Below are 26,335 nucleotides of genomic sequence, written 5' to 3' on the forward strand. Positions count from 1 at the left end.
CTCGCTTGCAGCAGCAGGGCCGGGACCTCAGCGCCTTTGTCCCATGTGAGCACTCACACGGTCAGCAGGAGGAACGGCAATGCTCTCCCCAAGATCCCTGACCTGCACACCTCGTTTGTTCACAAGTTTGCAGTGTTGCAGAATGTCTCATTATTTAACCAATTACCACCACGCCGATTGAAATGTTGCTCAGATGTAAGCACTTTTTGTTTATTTACCCCAAACTATACAGCACACAGAGCGAAAGGAGAAGAACAGCAAGCCCTACGTGTCTGCCTCCCCTTCTCCATCACAGCTGTATTTCATCTCACTCACCCTCGAGTCACCATCTCGCAGTCAGGAGAGTGGCTCTGCTCCCAGCATGCTCCCCATTTGCCTGTCAGTTCAGCATGATGGGTGCTGAGTAACCCTCCTTCTTCCTTACGCCAGCATCTTTAAGGCTTTAATATTCTGTTTGATCTGAGGTTGTGGGAGGAGTAAGCCATCTTCTGTCTGGGTTATTAACTAGGTAGGGAATACTCCCCATGAAATATATTCCCCAGCATTTCCTTTAGATCTCTTATCCATGCCATTGTGCTGCGGTTTTGTTTTGTGTGTGTGTGGTTGTTTTTCTTGTTTGCTTTTCTTTCTTTTCTTTTCTTAAATAAGACTTTCATTTATTTATTTATTTAATGTTACACATTCTGGCAAGTAAATATAATGCAAATAATCTGAGAGCCAATGTTATTTATAACATTACTGCACATAACACCCTCATTCTCCCCACCAGCCTTTTACTCTATAAAAATATACAAGAGTAAACAGGCACTCCATAAAAAGAAACCCGGACACCCAGTGTTAAGACTGAACAGCTATGAACTTAGCAGCAGCAAATATAACCTCACCTCCTTGTGAATAATGCCTTGCTATTTAGTCTGGTTACATGATGACGCACTGTACTGCAAATACTATGCTGAGGTTATCAGCTTTCTTCTACACTCTTCAATACAAATCAAGAAAATTATGTATACAGAGGCCAAACAACCCATTTGAAAGGCTGGGAAAAAAAAAAATATATATATATACTTGAAAATCAAGAGTGTTGTAGAAGAAAAAAATAATTATACAAATCAGAATGAACATGCTGAAGCATAGGTAATATAATGTAGAAAAAATGGCATGTACTTCAAAAGGCAAGATGTCATTGCATATGAAAGGAAAGGAAATAAAACAAGGAACTACTTTAACTAAACAGCTTTGTCCAACTCTTTGCCCTGGCCTTGTGAGCAGTGAAGGTTCGTATCAGTTGTCTTCGCAGCTTCTTCGGAAGTAACAATACAGGGATAAGAGTGTGACCTTAAATAGAAACATCTAATATCTAAGTTTCCTGCTCAACACAGATGAGGCATATCCTTCGTTAACAAGGTGGGCTTCGTTTTTTATAGACTCAATATTTTCAGAGCACTTGGCCAAAAGTCCCAACAGTCCTGTCACCGGGCTGAAAAATGAAGAGGGGGTGCCCGTCTGTTTGTTTTGTGTTGTCTCATGAAGAACATCCTTAGAAGAATTTTACAGGAAAGCTTTTAGAGAAAATAAAAATATTTATTTTTTCCTCTAGTGAGGATTTCTGGGTTCACACTGACATTTGACTTAGCAGTTATTTAGCATGCTGTACACCATATTTCACTTACAACAACAGTGGATACAATAAGGTTCTCTTCCCCCAGAAGATGACAGTAGGGTACATGTTTCACAGAAAATTACATTTTCTCAAGGTCTGGGGGTGTGCTTTTTTTGTCTGTTTATTTTGATTTGTTGTGGGCTTTTTGTTTAATTTTTAAGGCTCAAATGAAGGAAATATGTTGGGAAGAAAGGTTCTATGGTGATACTGACACTGAGTCTGGATGTAGAAAATGTATTTCTATAATACATTAAATATCCTACCACGTTCAAACAAACACACAATAACATTTATGTGCAAAGAAGCCATAGTCACAGCTCTGAAACCTCCTCTAGCATTCGCTTCAGCAGCAGATTTCAGTCATCACCAGACGCCTGTAAGACAAAAGAATAAGGAGCAAATGTTAGCAGAGAGACAACTTCTCCCATTCAGTTTGCTGCCCAACAGGACTTGCAAGAGCCTTCAACATCTATCAGTATGGAAAACTACTTTGGCTCCCTGTCCTGCACAGCTCTGTGATAAGGAGGCGAATGAGATCTGTTTTATCCGTTATCTAGGTGTACAGCAGGGCAGTGGGGCTATCCAGGAGGACACCCATGAGTACCCCAAACTGGAAAAGATTGACATAGCATCATGTTTTGGGATTACGTTACTCACGTTGTTAAGGGCTTGCTGGGAAAACGTTAAGACAGCAAGCATGCATTTGTAATACACCACCTAGCTTACCGAAAGGCGCCGTAAAACCTTTTAAACAGACACAACAGCAAAAACAATTAAGGGAACTCCTTCAGTTCAGAGCTACCTGGGGTGAGCACATGAACTGGCGTACAAGCTGCCCAGAGGCCCTGGAGAGCAGTTGCTGAATTAGCAGGGAACGGAGCGACTAATTGGTGATTGTTTTTCAAATAATACAGCAGCTATCGCACTGTACTCTAAGGGGGAGGGAAGAATAAAGCTGTATTGGGTGCCACTACTGTGAACTTAGCATATTCCTGAGATATGTAAGACATATTCTTCAATGCTTTAAAGTGTCCATATGCAGACGAGACAGAGGTAGGCAGGAGGCACATTTAAAAGTGCATTTATTTCAAATGCCTCTGCTAGTTCAAAGGACTCAAACATAAACAGTTGTCTAAAAAAAATAGATGCATTTTGAAGAGGGAGAGGAGAATTTATCACTTTTGAGGTGGGAGGAAGGGATGGAAAATACAGTGCTAATTAATATAAAGCCTTCTCTGTCCCTGCTGCCCCTTTGTCCCCAAAAATGCGAAATCAAGAGCCTTCTCTGCCATGCTCTCTCAACACTCTTGGCACATACATCTTTCTCTGTCTCTCTTGCACTTACACACTCTCTCTCTCCATAAAGGGGCATGAAATGAGAAATTTTAGCAAGGTTTCTTTACAGAAGAGAGACTTGGCTTCAAGCCCAGTATACAGATGTGGGAGGCAGTCTTGAAAGAGAGACTCCCTCAGCACTGCCCAAGGAAGTGGTACTCCTCATGGGCCAGAAGCCAGGCTCGCTGGGACGCACTGTGTCAAGCCCCACCAGTATTACCTATTTCCTCAGAGACAATAAATGCCCAGGAAGGTAAAAACATCAGCATGATGCTGTCTTGAATTTTTCTCAGCTTGAACTTTAGGCAAAAATGAGCACATGTTGAGAGGAACAGTCGAAAAAAAAAAAAAAAAAAAACAAAAAAAAACAGAACTTGTGGCATCCCTGGATTTGGTATTTACTTTTCACATACCATCTCCAGTTATAAGAATTAGCCAATTTAATACTGAGAATTGTTTGTTATCTTTAGCTTCAGATAGATTATTTCTTTTCAGCAAGTCCTTGTAAGACTCTTGTAATAGTTTATTGCCATAGTTATACAAGCATAGACAATTTACACTAGGAAAAAAAAACCTTTTGCAGGTACAGTTTTACATCATTTCCATGAGCAAATTAAGTTGTCTGAGAAAAAAATCCTTTTTTCCTCTAGTGTAACTTCATATATATTAGGGCTTTTGCTAGCATAGCAATGATGACAAAAATATAATAAATCCCTTCCTGACACAGCTGTGCCAGCAAGACTAAAGCCTTAGTCTCAATGAGATTGAACTACTTCGTATTTCAGCAACATTTAGATCTATTGATGCTTCAGTTTCTACAAATAATACAGGCTTTTTCCCTCACAGAACAGTGCATCTTCCCCAGTTGCCTGGCCTGTCCATGCTCTGGTAACCGGTGGTCTGCTGGGCTACCTTTACAATATTATCAAGTATTCAACTGTATGCTCACTAAAGCCATTGAAAAAGTGACTATTATATATAGTTTAAAAAAAATACCACCAACAAAACCTTTATCTCCATCACACACACAGATGCTCCACAATTTCTGCTGGGCCCCCAGCCCCAGCTTATAGCCAACTCTAACCCACTTGTAGGTATTGCAGTAGTAAACACTGTCCCACATGGTTGCAATGTATGTTTGCTTTAGTTACATCTTTCCCTTCTGTTTTAAAATGCACAATATAAACCAAATGCATCTAGTTTCTGAAGCTGTACTTCGACTTTGAACGTATGAGGAGGTAAAGAAAACAGCCAGCTCTTTTTCTTTTTTTCTGTAATTAAGAGGGAATTTCTTACCATGCCCAATGAAATCCAGAATGTTTCAGTGCAGATGCCTGAAAAAGAGAAAACAGTCTTTAAAAGACAGTCTTTTGCTCAACGAAAGTCTAACTCTGAAGAAACTATTGCCAGCATAATTCTATAGGTTGAGTTAAATAAATAAATACTTATCTGATGAATTGTTGCCTGGAATCCTTTTGTGCTTGTATCTCTTGAGTTAGAGGCCATATTAAAAAAAGCGCACAGGAGATTTGAAATCTGAGGACAACCTAAAGCTTGGTTCTAAGAAGTCTCAATGCACCAGTACTTTCCCGTGGCGTGGGTGAGACAGGTTTAGTCATCAGGTGTGACAGAGAGCAGTCTGTTGCAATCCAACATTACATGGAGAGCCAACTAGAAAGCAACGTATTTAGCACATACACTGCACACATCACAGTACCCTCAATAAAAAGAAAATCAGGTGTTTCAATGCACAGGTTTTATTCATGCCAGCTGCATTCCGGTCTCTCTGAAAAGCTATAGCAAGTGCCTGGACACAAAGATGATCACCAGTCAGATTTTTGCCAGACATCAACATCACTGTTATGTACATGAAATACTACTGTCCTCTGTACAGGTATTAAGATAAAAAGACCCTCTGAAAGTATTAGAATATCTGCACAAATTAGGACTTCATCTAGTATGCATTTTCCTTCATCTCAGCTTTAAGAAAAAAAAAAAATCTTCTGCCTCTCTCTTCTGCAAGGACTCCCACTGAAATTTTTCCAAAAAACTCAAACTGACTTTTCAGGGCAGCAGCTTCCTTTGTTACATGCTTAGACAATACCTGCCATAGGATGGGTGTAATTACACAGGAATAGCCAGACAGGATCAGTTCAGAGGCTGAGGAAGTCAACTGTTCTATCTAGGCTCATAATTTATCCTTTCTCCTCCTCTGGCAAGTGCCAACAGACTCCCAAGCTCTGGGCCTTCCCATCTCCCCACAGTCTCTGCATTTTTGTACACAAGAGTCACCAGGAGAGTTTTTTTAAGGGATATGTCCAAACACCATTGTCAGCACGTGAACTTTTGGCATCTACAATATCCCTGGGCAATTTCACAGCTATAGGAAGTCCTTTTTGCTTGTTTTAAACTTGTCACCTAACCATCCGCTTGAGGCTGCCTGGCTCCCACGGTATGGGAAAGTGAACAGTCATTTTCCATTTGCTTTCTTCATGCCACTTGAGAGTTTACAGCCCTTCATTTTCTTCCTGCTCAGACAGGAGGTTGAAAATCCCCAAGAGTTTAGCCGTTTTCCATACAGGAGTCACCCACATCTTTTATTGATGTTTTCTGTATTTTCTCCCCTTCTCCTGCATCTTTGTGAGATGAAGGAGTAAGGATGCAATGGTCAAGTGCACCACACACTTATATTGTAGCGTAAAGATCTTTCAGTTTTGTCCGTTATTCCTCTCCCAATAATTCTTAGCATTCAGTAATCCTTTTTTCTTTTTTTTTTCCTTATTCCTCCTGCACATTCGGCAGGCTTTTTGTACAATTGTTATAACCCAAGGTTTCTTCCCCGGTGATAATTTAGATTCCATCACTGTGTATTTCAGTTTAGGATTTTCTCCTGCTCTGCACTGTTCTGCATTCATCAACACTGAATTTCATCTGCTGGGTCACCCTCCAGTCACTCTGCAATGTGAGGCCATTCTGCAGCACCCAGCATGTCCTCACCTCAGCTATCCTGCCTGATGGGGTGTCATCAGGACACTTCTTTGTCTCATTCTCCGTCTCTCTCAGGAACATGATGGAACAGCACCAGTCTGGATGGAGATGTCCCAGGTCACCTCCACCCCTCTGTTAAAAGCTGGCTCCTGAACTGAAATGATTACTAATCCAGGTAAGGACCTTACGACCTTACCCATTATCCAATGGCAGCTTGACTTCATAAAAAGTTTTTGAGGAAGTATGCATGGGGAAAAAAAAAAACTTAGAATTTTGTTTATTTGACTATTCCTATTTTCATCTTTCTTGTTTTAGAAAAGCTACAGTGCTCTTCTCCCAGTTTCATCCTTCTTGTACATGGCACAGCAGAGTGTGCTCACGCACAGGTTGAACAATGCTACATATTCTTTCACTGGCTGAGCTCTATTTTAAATGACATGTTTACACAAACCCTCTGGTTTTGAATGTCATTCAAACAACACAACGCCACATATGGTTTCCCAGTGTTCAAGAGCAGCTCAAAAGTCCCAATTTAGACTCTGAGGCCCACCAAATAAAAAGGAATGCAGTGCATATGTTCCCAGAGCTAGCTCAGCAAATGTAGGCTGCAGAAGTTCAGAGGAAGAGCAAAATCACCAACCCTGCTTACTAAATACGACAGTAGATGAATAAGTCTAATTTTCTAAATAAGAATAATTGGCTCAAATATAATGCCAATAACCCTTCGGGGGACGCAGAGATGGTGAGTGCCTTTGAGAGTAATAAAGGAGACAATTCTTATTGCATGCATGTACTTAAACTATAGAAACCCATTACGAGAATTGTAATTCCAATTATTTGGCTAAAGCTGGCTACCCTGAATCAGCAAACAAAACGCACAGGTAAGGCAAAGAAGAAAACAAAGGAGCTGCAGTGCGAGGCAGCAACCCGGCCTCGGCAAAGCACAGCTCCAGGGCCACCGGGCCAGCACGTGGGCGGTGGCTGGGATGCAAGGCTTTAGGGCCAGGACCTCCACCATGCTAAGCACAGGCCCATGGCACGGAGATCCTCACACCAGGCTGAGTTGGCTGGCTGCTCCTGGCGGGCTGGTGCTCAGGTCTCATTGCCATTACCCAGGTACTGCACCAGGAGCGGGGAAGAATTGCTCATAAGCAATCGAGGGTCAGAGGCGTCGAGAGAAAAAGGTAAAACCTGAACAAAATTTGTCTTCGTAAGATTATGAGTGTGCCTTCTCCAGCAGCACTCCGCATACCACATCCTTCAGCACAGAAGTAGCCGGTGCTTTCTCCTCCCAGGAGACTATGCCAGTGACTGGTCAACACCGGAGCTAAAGGATGCACTTACTCTTTTCACACTCCCTCTAGATTTCCCCTGGGCACCCAGAGGAAACCCCAACCTTCCCTTTTTAAGGAAATAAACCCTTTGGGAAGAGAGCAGTCAGTCCCTTGCCAGTCCGCCCAGGACCACGTCTCCTGCAGTACACATCCCCAGGACAGTGCAGCACGGAGCAGGGAGTGGATTCAGCCCAGCTCATTCACCATTTAAAAATTAATGGCAAATGCAGCCTCTCTAGCTATAGATAAGTCACCCCAGAGACCTCTGGAAACTAATGTCAGCCCTCCAACTCCTGTTCCTATTACAGCGTTAATCTTAGAGGCTGATCCGCACACCAGTAAATGCTTAAAGAGGCCTGGTAGCTCCACCAGAGGGCTGATTCTCACTCAGCTCACATACACAGAAAGGTAAATGCAACATAGCAATACACACATTCCACTATCAAAGACCGACTTAGAAGTGTCACATTTTTAATATCACATACTTATTTACCGACGCCTGCCTTAGTAGGCATATGTAACCTAATACTGTATTTTACTGATATTGCAGATGGTATAACCAATCTCCTAAACTCTCTACACTCTCAAAGGATTAGTATGATGTGTAGAGCAGTTTTAGCTTACAAAGCACTACTTTAGTGTGTAGGGTTATTGATTTAACTTAAAAATTCTGCTATATAGTGTAGTTTTACTGATTTACTTTTTACTGTAGTGTAAGAATATCTTTTCTCCCCTAAAAACTTTGACACACTTCATTATCCAGTACAAAATATTGCTCCAGGTAGGATTTCAGGGCAGGCATTCGGTAATCAAAATTATGGACTTTTCGAAGAATTCTGTGTCGCAGGTCTCCTCCCTCCTTCCTCGTGTCATTTTTACTAAATAAACCTGGCATGCTCCCTAAGCTTTTTGCTACAAATTTCTTAGAGAAGCACCCACAGTTATATGCCAGCACATCACCTCTCTTCTTCCAGCCTCAAGCCTTTAAGCCAGAAATCTGTTTTGTTATAGGGCAGATACTGACAGGGGAGAGTTTGTGCCCCATCTGAAATACTTCCCAAATGTGCTGATACATTTTCCTTCTTCTCAGCCATAATAGTCGTTCAAATCTCTAGTCTCCTCTCCTCTTGATTGCTGCAGGGATCTCCTGTGTTGTCCCCAGTCCCAGCTCACACAGTTCCAGCACATATGGGAAGCTGCAGCTGAATGGTGCATACACATGACAGCAAAAAGATAATCCCATGACATTGCTGAAAGCTTATTTTGAAAGCATACTTTAAAAACAAGATCAAACCCCAGAACCACTGCTTATGGCATTTTTCTAGCCTTTCTTTATGACCAACTGTATCTGCAGCCATGCAACTCGAACTCTGACCTTCTTCCCTGCACCACTTTCCATTTTTATCTGTCTTCAAGCAAGTATATTCTCTTACGTTAATTATTCTGTTTAAATCCTCCTTTATTCTGCTATATTAATCACTTCCGCCCAGTTGCCTCTATCTTTAATTTCTCTGCTACTAAATTCAATAAGGAAAGTGATTCAATTTTACCTTGTAATGACTTCATGTGGCACAAACCATTATCAAAAAGTAGCCTAGAGTCTAATGTCAATAGCTCTACTTTTCCCCCTTTTTCTTTACAGATGAAGAGTTACAGAGTTACTTAAATCTGTCAAAAAGCTTTCCCAGTCTACATCCTTGAAGTATATCAATTCATTGTATTTTTGTACATTCCCTGGATTATAACCTTAAACTCTTTTAGTCCAAAACCTGTGTATTAGTACTGCCAGTAGTCAGTGATATGACGACATATCACTGCAGTAAAAGCTTAGGCATACAGATCAGTTGTTTGCACATCTGTTGATTCACATCAACTGGCCACACATACATACGTATATATGCACATTGCCAATGGCAAATACAGGATAATTCCTATCAGCTTAAAAAAACCTTGCCTCAATAAAGAATGCCATACGGTTATATCCCACTCCAACACCACAAGGAAGTAGTCGATGACAGATGAAGACTACATAAAGGCATTACCTCAGTCTCAGATATTTTACCTTGCTTTACAGTGTTTCCACACCTTCACGCTTCAAGATAATACTATAACAATATCTGATCACTCCCAAACTCATAGTGTACTAAAAAAAATATTTAAGATTATATCTAAACCTCTACTCTGCTAAGGTAAATAAAGCAGTGTGATTTCAAAAGGTACATAGATTATAGATAAACTGGTCTAGCAACCAAAACCTTCTCTCTCATGAAATGATAAATGGTGCCATTCCGGCAGCTATTTAGACCTTGCTGCCTGAACTCAGGCTGACCCGAAACATAGCCATTCCTTCATTACCCCAAGCTTTGCACCGTGTGCTGCATCAAACACCTTATCTTTTCCCTTATTACAACACCTCCAGCAACAGTTTTCTTTTCAAAGAAAGAATAAAAAGTAAAAAGGCAGACTATTTAAAACGAGCTGATGCTTACAAAGTTAAACCCGAACAGCACACCCAAGACCGCTCTGTATTTTACAGCCGCACAACATCCTGCCGTGGCCTTGGCCAGCTGGGCTCTCTGACCCTCTGAGTGATCCCTCGGGTGTGCCCCTATTTTATCGGGCAGTGAACTCGCCGGCCACAAAGCCAGCAAGAAGTTTGCTGGGAATCGGGAACTGGCTCAATCATAAGCAACTTTGAGGTAAATAAAGCAGCGAGAAAAGGCGCAGGCAGGAGGCAGGGGGCCATCGGCTTGGAGAGTACCTTGGGGCACAGCTCTGCTTGTTACCAGGGTTACTCGGTACTTCCCCACGTAAAATTTCATTTCCAGTTGGCAATAACCCCACGAAACTTTGACCCTCTTAAGTGGAAATCTGGGCTGGCCGTATGTTGTATGTGTGCTGCAGTTGGGGCTGGGCTGGAGATGGTTTCAAATATTTGTGGGCAGTTTTGGGAGCGAGTTTACAGGGAAAGGTGTGTGGGGGGGGTTCTTTTCCTAGAAAGGCTGGTTTGGATCTGACACCATGCATGACACATCACAAATCTGCCCTTTGTGTCAGGAAAGTGTCTAAACAAAAACCTGCCCAAATCTGGACAAGTTGTAAATCCTCAAATGAAATGGAAAAGTCCAGATCAAAAACTGTCAATAAAAATGTCTCTGATTTTAGCTGTCTCGGCCAAGAAGCTGTTGAGGCATTTTCCACCATTCCCTCAAAGCTCCTGCCCCAGCAGGTTTGCTCCAGCCTGAGGCTCAGAAGGACTTTCCTTGCAACTGCAACTTCAGCTTGCTGGATGTTGCCACATCCAGACAACTAAAACAAAAGCATGGATATTCTTTTCCCCGTCAGTGTTTTCCCAGCCAACATCACCTGCTTGGTACAGGGAATGGGGAAGATTCAAATTAGCAGCACCAAACGCAGAGGGACAAGAGTGGGGCTTGCAAAATTCAGGAAGAAGTACAGGGAGACAAAATACACAGGTGAGAAAATGTCTCCCTAAGGCCCTAGTGACTGGCCTAGAGAATCTGGAATAGGAATGGGAGAGAAATGGGATCTGAGAGCTGGGGAGTCTGAGACCATTGGCAGGTTTGGCACCAAAATTTGGCAAAGAAAACCATGGCAAGGAGTCAAGATGGTGTGGAAAAGTGGGTGAGAGTCACAGCTCCAATAATCTTGGATGCAGAAGAAGCACTGAGACGATGCTGAATGGGTACCAGTTGGCTGAGCTATGTCTGGAAAGGAGCTCAGGGCTGAGGTTCAGTGGGAACACACCAACATGGCAGAAAATACCAAAGTCCAAGCAGACACAGATCAGACGAAAATCCAGGATCAGGGGACTTCCTGTTGCTGAGCCAAAACCTGAGATTTCTGTCCAGTATCTGTGAAGCGAATCACAAAGCAGATTGATGCTGCTTCTTGCTGGCCTGCAGGGAGGATGCTTGGCAGCTGCCTGTTACTCCATTAGCTCAAGGGGCCGGTGGACAGGAAGAACTGCAGTCTGTGCAATGACTCAAATGTGTGATTCACTCCCTATCATTAATCTGTTTTTTCATAAAAAGTGAGTTGTCAGGGAGCAGCTTCTTCCCCTGAGCCTCTCACATCCCCTGCTCCATTCACACAGCATTATTTTAAAAGATCAGATTTGGTTATCTCTGTGGTGCCTCACCCTGGACTCATATAGCTTCACTCGAAGTTCAAAGAAAGCAGGGAAATTTTGTCGCCTTTCATTTCCTGGGAAACATGCACGTTGTCCTTGCGTAAAACCCTTTCACTGTGGAGGAGATGGGAAAAGGGATATTTTACATGCTTGAGGAAGAGTTATGGCTGTATTGAACAGTACACCTCCTTCCCCTCAAAGAGATTTTTAATCCTAATATCATACAAAATGATCTCTTGCACACTATGCCAAAAGCTGATGTAAGCATCTTCACTGTCTTAGGACAGCATACCTCCTCAGGAATGAGCACAGACAGTATTGCTCTGGGATTTTCTCGCGACTTTATTTAAAACATAGTAATTTCAAGTTTAGCATGGCACTTTCCATCAGTTACTTAAAACAAACAAACAAATTGCTAAATAAAAGCTGCAAGCATCATCACAGATGAGAAAAGCAGAGAGAAGAGTATCGGCCAAGGTCCATCTCCTGCAACCCAGGAGGTGAGCTCAAGAGAAGAGTAGTGCTACATAACCTCCTGCAGCGCAAGCCACCTGTGTGGGAACAGAAAGCCCAGACCCAGGATTATTTAGTGCATGGTGATACTTGCCCTTCAGTAAAAGAGCTGAAAAAGTCTTGATTGCTTTCACAGTTCATAGGCTTGCATAAAACTTTCCAGTCCAAAGCACAAAGTAAATCTGGCCTATCTGGAAACATGATGCTGCCTCACCTGCCGCTCTAAGAACTCTACCAGGTCATTTGTTTCCTGGAGGGATCGCTTCGTTCAGACCCTGCCTCCACTTCCTTCCCAGTGCTGCACTGCTTGCATTGCTGACAAAGGGAACGGCAGTTCTTGCTAGACCTGCAGTACTGTGGAGTTCTGATCACCTCCAGAGAAACTTCTTGTGTTTCTGCTGCTCCTTCTCTCTTCAGATGATGCTTCGTAAAATTTGTGATTCAGGACAGACCTACCGTTTGTTGCACAGGAGCTGGGCCTGCAACAAGCCATTTAGCCTGGCAGTTTGTAGGAAGATGGCAGAACGCCTTTTACAAAAGAACAAACATTGACTCATGTTAGGAAATGTCACTTGTGCGATGCACTATTTTGCAAGACCACCATGGTTGCGCTGCCTCACTCTGATCAGCCACATTAATATTTGAATACTGGATGACAACAGTTGAAGATTAATTCCAGTAAGTTATTCACGCCTGGAGGTTCAGATTTGCAAGCAAAAGCATGTGGGCTAGACTATGGCATTTCACCACAGCCCCAAGGAAAGTGCAGTGGGAAGTCACCCAGCCCCAAGAGGGCCAGAATAGGCTGTACCTTTGTAAAATAATCCCTCTTCCTGCTTCGCTGTATCCAGGGCACTTCACCGCAGGAGACAGTATGCCAGCGGCCTTTTTCTGCTGCTAGAGAGTGCTGCAGGACAGTACGTTTATGAAAGGGCGTGTGGACATACCCAACCTTGTATCTATTCCCTTTGGAGAAAGATGCACCATTTATTTAGCAAGGGAAACAAAAAAGGCTGTTCTCAGACAAGCCTTCCTTGCAAGACCAGGACGCGTTTCTGTGACTGATCGAGATCAAGCCGAGAACAGTTTGGCCCATCGCATTTATTTCAGTTCCACACTCCTTACATAAGAGTCTTGAAGCCAAGAAGGACTTGAAAACATGACAGTGTGAGAAGAGATACTGTCAAAACAAAAGCGTGAAGGCCTATGCAGTGAAGAGCCTCTCGAGAACGCTTTACTCCACAAGGACAAACTGCTTTCCGTGGATTGCTGTTAACACACATGGAGCATGAAACCGATGCAGGGGAGAGTTACTGGAAAGCCAGCGCAGCAGCATGCGGCCAGTCAGCACCTGACCCTCTGCAGGAGAGCCAGGGAGCATCTGCCTGCCACTGGCAGGTCTCTGCTAGGGTTTGAGGAATATAAACAGCAGTGAAATTATCTGAAATTTACATATTTTTCCTGAAACCACATTTTTTTCTTCTGCCTTTTTAACTTATTTTACTTTAAATAGAGTGGGAGACGTAGCTTACTTTTCAGAAGTGCTCAGCAACCCTGGCTCAGCCACAGCAACATCCACAGGCGCATCTTCAGCATGCAAAAGCCCGCTGAAGACAAGGACTAGGAGGTATTATTTGCTGATTCCCACCTTTGAAATGGAAGTTCAGAATTAACAAAAGGAAAAACCTCTCTATTGTTATATCCAAGACTACTGAATTGCTATGCAGAAACCGCTAAGACTTCAACCCCATCAGGTCTTAAACACGTGAATTTTGCTGTTATTGTTTGGCTGTATTGAAAGTCACTGCCTGATATCTCCATAGAAGATGTAACAGAATATGAAAATCTTGAGTGTGTTAATTATAAGATATGTGAAGAGCTAAAGATTGAATTATTTAATATACTGAACACTAGTTTAATGATCAAACTGGTGTTTATGCCAGCCACATGTTCATACAGAAATCATCTTGAAACACATAGCTCTCAGTTTCCCCACAGAAAAACTACAATAACGCAACTACTAGAAGTATCTGCAAGTTTTCAGCTGATTGGTAGACACTCAAAATCAGAAAGTACTCAAAATCAGAAAGTTTTTTAAAGTAACTAGTAAGATTGTGAGAATATTTCTAAGGCTAAATATAAACAGTACAAAACATCAATCTTTCAGGCTCTTGGGGCAAAAGAAAATCCAAATGTAAAAATCCCCTCCTTCTCCTCCGTTCTAGTTCCTGGGCAAAGACAGGAGACATTTACAATGATGTGTAGTAAGTCAGTTTTTTCCATTGCTCTGCAGTCACGTATGCCTCTGTAAAATGGACAGAAAAATGCTGCAGTGGAAAGGCACGGAGAATTTGTGGTTGGTGCCTTTTATCCTGCGCTACTGTTTTATAGCAGCACCGGCATGGAGCAGGCTCACCCCGCTCTCACAGATCATTACAAGAAGTCCAGGTCAACAAAGATCAAGTTCCTCGTCTAAACTCTCGGTCGTTACCCTGATGCCAGGATTACTTCTTCGGGTTCCCAGGCCTCTCTGTGTCCTCTCCCCTCCTGCTACGGCCGAGCAGCAGCAGCTGAGCTTCTGGCTCCCTCCGGGCTGGGGGCCGGGGGCCAGCTTGGGCCGTGCCAGGCCTCTCAGCAGTGCCCGGCGCCCTGAGGATTTTTGGGCTGCACTCACCCCCACCTCCGAAACACGCAGCGCCTCACTGGCAGGGGACTGCTGGATGTGATTCAGTGCTGCTGTCTGCTGAGATTACAGGAATTTGTGTTTGGGTTGTGTCTGCTGGCTGCCACGGCCGGCCCAACGATTTCCACTGGGCTTAAAAAGCACCCCTTTCGCAGCTATTAGCCAGCAGCTCGAGTTATTGCAGCAAATCACCCCTGTTGTAAAGGCAGCTCTACACAGCTACAACTTACGCAAGATCGCCAACACCTCAAGGAATTGAGCTAAACAAAATTAAATTAAATTTAAAAAAAAAAAAAAGGTAACCCCCCAAACCAGAAAACCATCTTCACCTTTATGATTTAGAAGCTCTATTTTAAAAGCAGCAAGCTCAAGATTTCAGCCCGAGACACAGCCAGTGTTGAGACAACAGTTTGCTCCAAATTCAATATACCTAATATTTACCAGAGGAGGAAAAAGGTTCAGAATATAGAGCAGGTCAAATAAAAGGATTGTGCAAAATTGAAAACACCTGCGAGGTGGGGCGTATATGAAAGGATGTGCTGACTATTAAGGGGTACTCAGAAAGAAAAAAAAAGAGCTTGGATTAGGGCTGAAGTGAAGAGCTGTCTACTTCCACGAGCCAACGTTCGAAATGGTGAAACCCACTACAGCCACTACCCACAGCAAAGGGCATTGGACAGGGCTGGGTTTAGTCCTCACAGCTTCGCAAAGAAAGGCACAGGAACTGACTGGAGGGAGTCCAACGCTCTCCTATTTCATTTTGGTCCTTGGCAGCCTTTGGCCTACACCTCCCAGCACAGAGCACGGCCAGGTGCGAGCGGGCATTTCGGCAAGTGCGGACAGTCGTCCTGTTCAGGCTTCTTGGAGCACAAATGAAAGAAGGGCAGAGACACGATTAGTCTGAGCAGATTGAGAATAAAATATTGAAAAAGGGGGGAAAAAAATGTATCCAAACCGCAAGGGGGAAAGCAGTGAGATAACTTAATGAGGGCTTTTTTTTCCTCCCTAAAATTTTGCCTAAGAATCAGTTACCGAAGCAGCTAATGAGATAAGAGAAAATTCTGGAAGAACTCCTGAAAAGACCAGGTCTTGCAGCCTCTCTCTATAATTTTTTATTTCTTTAAAATAAAGTTTTCTGTAATAAAATATTCAATATTAGACATATGCTATTTGGGGAAATAATAACAATGTTTTAAACATTTTCACAAAGTTCCCTAGCGGCACCTCTCCAGAGATAGGCACCAAACACCCGCCAGGAGGAGGCTGCGACAACTCTGACATTTGGCAGGGGAATTGAAAAGGGGAAAACAACAGCAACTAGCTAGGGGTGGCTTTCAATTTTTCTACATAATGATCTCAGGAAGAAAACTTAGCTCCCTTGCTCTTCTACTTCTCCACAGAGGGGTTTCTCCCCTGTACCCACAAATGCAGTCCTCAAGCACATTTAGGTCGTGATCCTAGCTGCCCATACGTGCAAAGTCAATGAAGGCACGAATAAATGAACAGATAATTAGGCCTAAGTATTGTCATGTTCTACCTGGTCCTTGCTCCATTAATCCATGCACAAATGGCCTTAAAGCACCGGTGGTTAACACTGCCTGAAAACAGACGAACCACTTCTGTACTTCACAGCAGGCAAGCATCTGAAGACGCGGCGGCGTATCCTTTCACATGAACTAAGGCTCCTACTAATCAGAAGCCCAATGGAGCAGTACTATTGGAAACGCCACTTGATTAGTCTGTGACTCAAGGAGAAGAGCCTTATTTATTATTAAAGCTAAATTCTCATTAAACTGTATTTTTCAGTAAACCTGGGACAAGCTGATCTCCATGACTTTTTAGCTCGTTCTGTTACAGGCTTAAGCAGCACACCAAATCCCGTGTTTCCCAAAGCTGGCTGGAAAGAACATGCAGGGTCCTTTTTCCCCCTTCTCATTTTAGCTAGTATAATGAACACGGCAGACATACACAATTAGAGAAGAAGTGAACTAATACTTTCCCCCTTCCCCTAATTCTTACAAAGTTCACTTTGGAATAAATATTTAGGGAAGTTCAGTTTCCTTTCACAGCTGCTCTTAGAGACCTTTGTAGAACAGACACAAACATTCAAGATTTGGAAAATGAGAGGTAACATAATCCAATGGCTTGAGATAATCAGAGCTGCAGAGTTACTGAGACATCAGTATGTTTGTCACTGCTTCACGGAAACTTAAAGCACATAAACAAAATCAATTCCGAGTCCAGAAGCCCAAATAAATAAATAGGTTACCTACACAGATGAGAGAGGGGGGAGCAGAATGTTTTTTTCCCCGAAGCCACTCAAATTTACATCAGCAGAACACAGTAACCTACTGTTTCCCACTACTTTAGAATTGTTAAAGGCAAAAGATAAATCGACCGTGTTACACAGTAACATAGTCTTAATAAATAAAAGCAGCATTGATACAGAGTTCTATCCTACTTACCACTGGTCCAACCTACCACTTTGAATTTATTATTGACCACAGAAACAAAATGTGAAGGTGTCTGTTTGTTTTTGAAGTTAACTGGGGAGTCAGTATTCACCAGCAGGTAAGTTGGTACAATCACACCCCTATGCATGGTCCTAGGCCGTGATGTACTAGCAAGCTCTCTGCAGAAATCAATAAGAGTGGTGTATGTGTACAGGGTTCAGCCAGGTACTGGGAGAATTATGGAGTATGACACCTATTCTATTCGAAATAAATGAGCTCATTTACATTTTAATTCTGTGGAACAAGCCACTCTCCAAAGGGCAGTTTGCTGGAGTTACCGCAGATGTACAGAAGTTATGATTTTCATCGTAAATGCACATTACTACAAAAATCTCATCAGAGAAACCAAAGAAGCAATAGGCACATTAGAGAAAATGCCTGTCCGGGAGGCCCCTCCAGATCTTGAATGCCGCCTCTTCCTATCTGGCAGTATGTTGTTGCGTAGCTAAATACCACAAGAAGTCTCATTAGTCAGGATGGAAATAAGTACAGAAAATATTGTACTTTTCATTGACCCTTTGAAATGATTAACACCATACAGATGGAAATCATACCAAAATATTTGAAGTCATAAATAATTTAACTGAACAAGCTCAAATAAATACATTACACGAACTACAGAATGTACTGATTCTCCTTTCTTATTGAGGGTTTAATTTCTCTGAATCTTGTCATCCTTAAGTGAAAAACCTGCCATCACTGACTAGATCAGAGGACGGAGAGATAAACCTCACTGTGTAGGTGCTGCTGTGCACCAAAATACCATTTCAGTGTATTTTTTCCTCTCAGAAGAGACAGCAATTACGGTTGGGTAAAGTCTTCTTAGGGAATGAGGCTATCGGTTTTATTGCACACCTTCAGCGTGATCTGACTATTGCTCATGAGAAATTCAGGTAATATTTGGCAAGTAATAACAGCTTCTCAATAAAACAATCCAAACCCCTCAAATATTGAAAGATCTTGGCATATAGCTTTTACACTTGAAGCTCTCTACAGTGACAATCACTTGTTTGTGGAGTGCTAGTATTTATGACAAACTGGAAGGCGGACTACTCACTTTAAGTTGTTGCTTTTACGTAGGGAAGGGACCTAGGGCTTTCATTTCTGAGGAGACAGACCTAATCATTACATTGAAAATTATCCTCAGTTAGATTTTTAACTGAGCTTGTATCACTTTTGAGAACAATGGTGGAAGCCAAAATGAGAAAACTTCCAAGTCATTCTCTTTCCAGCCCTATAAATATTAACGCTATTGCTTTTAAGATGGAAGAGCTTGAGGGTAATAAACCATCCTGGAAGAACTTACAGCTCCATACTAAGAGCATTCCCCAAACGGGGTGAGAGATGGTTTTGCACAAAGTGAAGATCCGGGCACAACCCAGAACAAGTCTCTGGGATGTGTGGCAATAGGATGCAATGAATGTCATTTCCTTCTTTCTTCTCTGCCCCCCTCAGTCACTTCTATGACTCCAGTTCTCTGGTTTAATTTAGAAAACCTCAAGATGAAGTCTGTTTCCTTAGGGCTGAGTCTAGTTGTTAAAGACAAGTGATGTCTGCAGAATGTTTTAGCCCAGAAAAAAAAAAGAAAAAAAAAACAAACTTCTCGCCCAAAACCCTGCTCCCTATCCTTCCAAAAGAAATGAGGAAGGCTAAAATGGCATTATCCATTGATTCAGCATTCGCTATATGTTGAAAAAAATGTGAAGGCAGTCAGATCATTTTTAAGAAGCAATGAATGGTAAATAAAGGGGTGGCTTGATGAAATATTTTCCTAGATTTGAATTTTATATGTAAACAGAGAGTATGGATTAGCAGTTCTACCCACGCCGACCTTACAAATATGCTACTGTCAAAGAAAATCATCACCTTAAGGAAATAATTTTTAAATGACTTTATGGACTCTGGCTTGGATCTGGGGCACCTCAGCAAGGTCTCCGTGCAACCGTACACGTATGTGGGAGCACCACTGCTATGTTCTCTAACCAGGCACGAAACATGCCCCGTAACAGAGTGGGTGAAGGAAGCCTGCAGCCTCCAGAGTAAGGAAAGAGTCAAGAGGGTTTTGCTCGTCACCCCTCCCGCTGCCCCCACTTATCTTCATGCAGGAGGAGGAGGGCGATCTATTGATAGCAGTGTAAAGGCAGCCATTCTTCTGATCCACTATTGCTTTTGTCAACAGCAGCTGAGCTGGTGAAAGAGAACAAACAGCCTCCCCTACGTGCATTGTTAGGGTAGGAGACAAAAGAATACCTGTTTTGAATCACTGAGGACTATTACTCTAACAAAGTACAAGATAACATTTCGCCAGAGGATACAAGAGATCCTGAGAGGAGCGACAATGAAAGCAGACAACCTTTCAGTCATCTTATCAAACTGCTTGGGGTACTTTCTGAACAGTGGGGTGAAATAATAGCAAATTGAGAGCAAACCCGGTTAATCTTCATACAAAGGCTTTTTGATAAATAATAAAATAGAGTTAAGGCTGGTGCACCGGCCTTTGCCAACATGCATTGCTTAGAAGGCAGGATATAAGGCAGGCCCAAACAATTGGAAGATAAACAAATACATACACAACAGGGAAATGGTGCATGAATGAATTTCCTCCTTTGCCTTTTTCAAGCTATTCAAGAAGCAATCAAAGCACTCGGAGGCTCGGCATGCTTTTACATACTTTTTTTTTGACACGTTACTTTACAGAAGATTCATAACAGCTCACTATCAGTAGCTTTGGTGTCACTGGATGGTATGTAAATGGAAATAGGCAGATCTTTGACATAAAAATAATAATCTCTGGTAAAATTACAGTACTACAGTGTATCATGGCATCAGAACTGTGGAAATATTAATACATGGATCTTTGACAATACAATGTAAGATGTCACTTTGAGCAGTTATTATGCTAATGACGGATACTTATTATAAAACAACATGAAAGAGGTAAGCTATGTGGGTGTAGAAAGGGATATTTAGTATTCAGAAAATGTATTAAAAAAGAAGAAAAAGCTAGTGCTTCATACAGCATCTAATCCCACATTAGGCAGATGAGGAGTTCCCTGGCAGACGGGTGTCAGGGTACCCTGGGACTTGGATGAAGCAGCGTATTATCTCTCAAGGGAGCTTGCATGCCAATACAACTTACAGCATCCTTCAAGCTGCTTTTTGTTACACAGCGGGCCAAACAGGGACTGAAATCTTGAAGGAGGGGAAAAAGTGGCACTAGAGCTCTGAGGATTAAGTAGGAAAACTGCTCATCAAGTCTACCCCGGCTTCAAGAGAAGATATTCTGCACTGCCTGTGCTCACTGACTTTAAAAAAAAAAAAAAAAAGGAAAACATCTGATATTAAGGAAAGAAAGAAAATTCACATGCCACAATGATGAAAAAGTCTCATACCAAATACCCTGTACAAAACAAGCAAATGAGCCAACATCATACTTGGTTCCATTTAAGCTACAAGGAAGTCTATTTAAATTATTGGATGGGGAGAAGATTCTACGTAAGTAGAGTAAGAAACGTTGCATTTTAAGCCAAAGGAAATATTTACAAAGGGTTTGCAATACAAGGAGGAATCCAAGGAAAGAGGGCCTCTGTTGGCCTGATGGCTAAAACGTAAATTTCCCTAGTGTTTGTCTCTTTGGGGAAAGAGCACCGTACAGCTACTCTGCAGTGACTCCCTCCGAACCCTAAAGCCATTCTTACCACCCCCCCCAGGTACATCCTTCAGCCCTGAAACACGTGGACCACGGCTGTGAAGACAAGAGCGTAAGACGCAATGCTTCAGACAATGGCCATAAATAAAATCCTTACATGTACAAACTTAATCCGATGCGAGCAGGAATGCTGGTACTCAGGCTGTAGCGGTTGGAAATACCTGTCTTTCAACATTAAGCCCTGCTAGAGTAATGCTTAGCTGCAATCTAAGCCTCAGCGATTGCAGCAGAACAACTAGAAGCAGCTGTGTGATTGCTTATCACAGCTCCCCATCCAGGAGAGTGGAACGTGCCACGTAGCTGGCATGCAAGCACAAGGAATGCTGCAGAGCCCTTACCTCTGACTTGCAATGAAATTTGAAGTTTGCTCACAGTTGCAAGGATTTCCTCATGCACACTTCCATGCACAGATGCATTTCTAGGGCAGCTGAACTGACCATGGACTGTATCATAGATCCCTCTTTTAACTGCTTGGCAATTTTTTGGGTCACCTTTATTCAACAACCCCTCAGCGTTCTCCTCCCAGCCCTCTTCACATTCCTACAACTTTTTCAGGGTAGATGGGGGCCCCCTTGTAACTTTGGAGCTGTTTACATGGTTTTTAGTTCCTTTCCTGATAGAGAGAGGGCAATGGTCATCTGCGTAAGCTGTTAACAGAAACAGCCACTGGTGTGTTCAAATTCCCAGAGTGTCACAATCTGCAAGTCCTGGGACAAGTCCGCTGCAGAAAGAAAACTTGTTTTTCCCCTGCTTTCAGTTCTGAATTTGATTAGTGTCCCAAATACTAAGAGCAAGATTTGGAGATGAGCAGTTTCTGGCAATAGAAAGCACAACTGCAGTTACCAGCATGCAGTAGAAGCACTACTGCACTTGGACATGGAGCAGGCAGGGAACACCATGAGAACAGAGAGCATGTATATATGGGAGAGGAGCAAGAATTTTCCACTACACACGCCCTTCAGAGACATGCAGACTTAAAAAAAAAAAAAGGCTTAGTCACATTCCTGCTTCCTGATCTCACGATCAACTTCCTACATTTACAGTATTTATTTTTTTCCTAAACCTTCAATTCTAAGAGTCAAGGGACTCTGTTAGACTTGCAAATTTCTGTTAAAGAAAGGTGGTGGGCTGGGCATAAGAAAAAGCTTGAAAAAGGATTCCTCCACAAGCTAAAAAGCAGAAGTCATTCATAAATCATTTATCAGTCCTAAGCCATACTCATCACTGGGATCCTGATTCATGATTTGAACTGCTAAGTCTAGCAGAACTGCTGAATTTCCCTTCCCGACAGGTGAACATAACTCACTTTACTCTGCGTACTAGGGAGCCCTGGAAGTTTTCTTGGCATTTGAAGATAAACTATCCCTTCAGGCTCTAACAGTCTCCTCTTCCCTTCTAATACCAAAGCCTCAATTAGACCATGATTAAAGAGGCTGTACGTACAGCTACTAGCAGAAGGTCCAGGTTGTCAGTTTTATTACAGGTCAGGAATTTGTTTCTCTGTGTACTCTGTGCTTCCAAGTTTAATGTGCGAATAGAGTTTACTAACAGGCAAGTCAGATTTGCTAAACACCAGGATTCTGTCTTGATTATCAATTAAACAGGCATAAAAACATCTAAACAGATGGTTTCTGCCAGTCAACAGAAGTCTTCAGGGGAAGAGAACTCACATTCATTCACGGAAATATCTTAGCCAAAACTAAGACAAATCCAACAGAAGATGCACCTCACATGATGCTTAAAAAGTGAAAGGAAACTGTGAATACAGCAAAATATTGATTATACAATAAAATTCTACAGCCCCTTTTCCTTGGTGAATTTGTTTCTTACGATTCAGAGCACCTATAGGTTTCTAGAAAATCACAATGCAAAATTATTAACTGCTGCTGCTGCTGCTTGGGAATGCCAGATAGATCTCAGTCTCACTGCACTAAGTATGTATTCACACACACACAAGCAGTCTCAGCTGCAGGAGAGAACTGAAAGCAAAGGCACAGGAGCCAGCTGTTGGAGTCCTCTGCCCATTCGTCTTGAAGCTCAGCTCGGTTTTCTCCTCTACTTTTGACCAGTCTCACCCTGCATTTCTCACCCTTCAGCTCCAGCACAGGTTCGAACAGATGCCTGTTTTTTAATTGCCAAAGCAAATGTTGCTTTCTCCTGCACAGTTCACCACGTGGTTTCCTCACAAAGATGACACTGTCCCATAGTGTTTAATCGGCAACGCTCGGTTTTGGATCAGTAACAAGTTGGAAGTCTGGTCGAGCGCTCTCTCCTAATTTAGAAATGGAGCTTTATAACACAGAAATACTGCAAGAAGTGCCACTGCTTGCCCTTCCATTAATTTTGTTACTTACTGTGTTGGATTCTTATCAGCAATTCATAATTGATGTACTGTGAGCCATGCCATCAAATATTCTCTATGGATCTAGCTGGCAACAACAGCTAGTTTCTAAATTTTGGTAGGCTACTGATTATGTAGATTGTGATTACTTCAGAGTAAAGATCTTCTTACATTTTGGAAAGCCCCAGTAAATAGTGGGCACTGCTACAGATAAATAATATACTATAATAGGGATTCTTATGATGGTAATGTATGATGTACAGCCATTTTCCAGATGCTGCAGAACTAATTGTGCTGCCAACTGAAAAAGCCAAATCCAAAACAGATCCGTAAGAGGAATTACTGCTGAATCAATCTCATCAGTGAGAAATGCTTCAGTCCTACAAACCCTTGTTCACATTAGGATGGTCTTCATAAAGTTAATGAAACACAGTCTGCCCCTCCCTCAGATGGAAAAGCAAAGTAACTCCCATGCAGGTGACCTGAATTAATCTGAACTAGAACTGGCATAAAAAAAAAAAAGAGCCAGGACCAAGCACATTTTCTATCAGAACAAAAAGCAAACTCGTGTCATAGTTGTGTGACACCACTGCAAAGCAGCGCCTGCATGGAAGAAGAGCTCCATGATACCGAAAACAGTGCAGTGGCACAGGCACGTCACTGGAGCTACACCACCAGACTAACATCCTTTACACCAACAAACATCAAAGCAGAACTGGCCCAGTTTGTCTGTAGGGTAAAATATTTCTCCTTGTAAATAACTGCACTGCTATCAACTTTTAAAGAATTAGATAGTTAAGGTATATGAGCTTCAAGACCAGAAAGGAGCAGTAAAATCACCTAATGTGACTTTCTTGTAACAAAACCAAAGAACTTCCCCCAGAATATTGTCTGTTTCCCCAGACAATACAAACAAAAATACCAAGAAGCAAACTTACATCGCACCCTTTTCTAAGTCATCACTTAGCTGATCTTTATATTTTTAGTCTTTTTAATTCTCCCTCATAAATCAATACCTCTTGCTCCCAATTATTTTAGTGGCAGGCTCTCCGAGCGGTATCCTGTAAAGAAAATTAATGACCTTTAAAACAGAAAGTTTACTTACACAGACATTAATTGCCATTGTAGCACAGCTGAACCGTTAAGCAGGCCCGTGAAGTGTTTTACTCAAGTGCCTCATTTCAGCAAAGGTAATACTTTACTCGAATCCTTGGATAACAAAAGGTCAGACCCAATGAAGTCCCCATCAGAGAAATAACCTACTCACGTCTATTTGCCAAGTACTGCAAACAAGTTAACCATATACATCATTAGGTTCTGAATCCCATCCTGATTATACGGCATAAACCCGACTGCAATTACAGCGCCTGAGGTAGAAGATATCATTTTAAGTAGGGAGTCGCCACTCTGGACAAGTTTTATAAACGACTCTCATTGATTATCATTTCCAATTAGAAGAAATAAAAGCATTAAATGGCCACTTCAGTGCTGAAAGTGACCTTTGACCTGGGCTCTTTCCCTAACAGATGAGGGTTAAATTTCCTGTGACAGCCCCTAACCACATTTCATATGGGCTGTGATTTGATGGTCCGGTGTCACATCCACAGCGGGCTGAGATGGTAAAACCATTGCGTGCAGGGCTTGTATCAGGAGTATGCTTATTAGCATCCTAGGGAGTTGGAAAACGCAGGCATTTTCCAATTACCTAGTTTACACTGCAGCAGCTAAAAAATGACACACCGCTATACTATTACCTACAAAGGGATTTTTCACAGGAACACACATTTTTCTCTTTTATATATTTTTTTTCTGTTTAATGGATCTCAACTTTATTAATTCTAGCTCCAAAACGTTACTATTCCCAAAAACAACCAATAACCAGGAGTAAGCAAATCATAGGTAACATCCTCCTCTCGAAACAAAGAAAATATTGTATTTCTAACATAGCACTGCCTCATTCAGTTAGCACAGCAGTGTGAAATTAAATATAAAAGCTCTAGTGAGCGATTTTTTTACTAATCCTGTGTAACACATTTTGCAAAAGTGTCAGAAAGAAATATAGTTCAGTCGCTGGATACAGAATGGAAATGATTTACTTTACAATCCAAACTTCTCTATTTACATAAAAATAATCTTGCTGCAGCAGAAATTTTAGGCTAACACAAAATTAACAGAGTCCAATCGCATATTATTCCAAGTAGGTTATTTTATAACCATCGTAACATTAGATCTAAATACAAGACATACACTCATAGTGTATTTTAGTGCACATACAATATTTCAAAAAGTGCAATAGGGAAGTATCCAAAAAGGGTTTATCTGTAACAAACATTCCCTTTAAAAACCATATTTCTAGAGGTGCATCAAAGTCTTATTTCAGTATTAATGTTGCTTATCCCAGAATTACAGTTGATATTCCTATAAGAAAAAATGACAAAAACTTCCTGGTAGCGGAATGAACCATGTATCACCTTTGTTTTATTTCTTCAGTAACATTATTTTAGTGTTCATTTACTGGCACAGATTTGTTTTATATTGGTGTTACTAGCGTCCTAGCACTACTTACTGTTACGCATGCCTCTCTATAGTCCGTCCACGAAGGAAATGAATCATTACAGCTTTTAGTTACAGAGCCTGACTTTTTAATGCAAGCTGTAAGACTCGAGCTTCCATCCCCAGCATCATCCAGCACGGAGGCCCTTCCATTAGACACTGCTATTAGGCAGGAATCCTCTAGAGAGCTTTGCTTCCACCGGGGAGAGCCATAAACATGAAGCTGCCGCAAATGCCAGCTGGGAAGAGAAATGCATTGCTCTATCTCTGTAACAGAAGAAGTTGCTCCCCGGTGCAGCTGGCAAGCTGCTTGCAGGCTCCCCTTTGGAACCAGCCAGAAGACAGCAGCTCACGTTCACCAGGAATTCCTTTTGATTTGCTTGTCTTTTCCTTTGTATTGAAACAATATCTTGGCAAGCTGAATCACATTTTAAAAGCCACACACCACCATATACCTGGGACAGTCTACAGACTGCTGCTTTGGGAGGAAAGTGGCTCCCCACTTCACTTCACATTCAGAAATGACATTTTTGCTCAAAGTAGCCATGAAACC

The 26,335-nt window shown here is 42.1% G+C and overlaps 1 protein-coding gene and 2 long non-coding RNA genes across 11 annotated transcripts in view; all 3 read right to left on the reverse strand.

Moving 5' to 3' along the window:
• The window catches only part of RBMS3 (RNA binding motif single stranded interacting protein 3), a gene marked incomplete at its 3' end in the record, with an annotated part of 701,513 nt that overhangs the window by 657,030 nt on the left and 18,148 nt on the right, over window positions 1–26,335 (reverse strand). The gene's annotated exons all lie outside the window — the stretch shown is intronic.
• LOC310893787 overlaps window positions 1,561–26,335 on the reverse strand; it is a 36,776-nt gene continuing 12,001 nt past the window's right edge. The window contains exons 2-3 of the long non-coding RNA XR_014579287.1: window positions 4,292–4,329; window positions 1,561–2,034 (exon numbers count right to left, since the gene is read on the reverse strand). This is a non-coding gene — a long non-coding RNA (uncharacterized lncRNA). The remainder of the gene's footprint in view (window positions 2,035–4,291; window positions 4,330–26,335) is intronic.
• On the reverse strand, window positions 4,336–21,722 carry LOC310893788. Its single transcript, XR_014579288.1, has 3 exons — window positions 14,475–21,722; window positions 13,516–13,631; window positions 4,336–12,021 (listed from the first exon to the last, which is right to left on the reverse strand). It is a non-coding gene; the product is annotated as an uncharacterized lncRNA (long non-coding RNA).

The sequence above is a fragment of the Anser anser genome (genome assembly GCF_964211835.1).
Source record: "Anser anser genome assembly, chromosome: 2".
Classification (NCBI taxonomy): Eukaryota; Metazoa; Chordata; class Aves; order Anseriformes; family Anatidae; genus Anser; species Anser anser.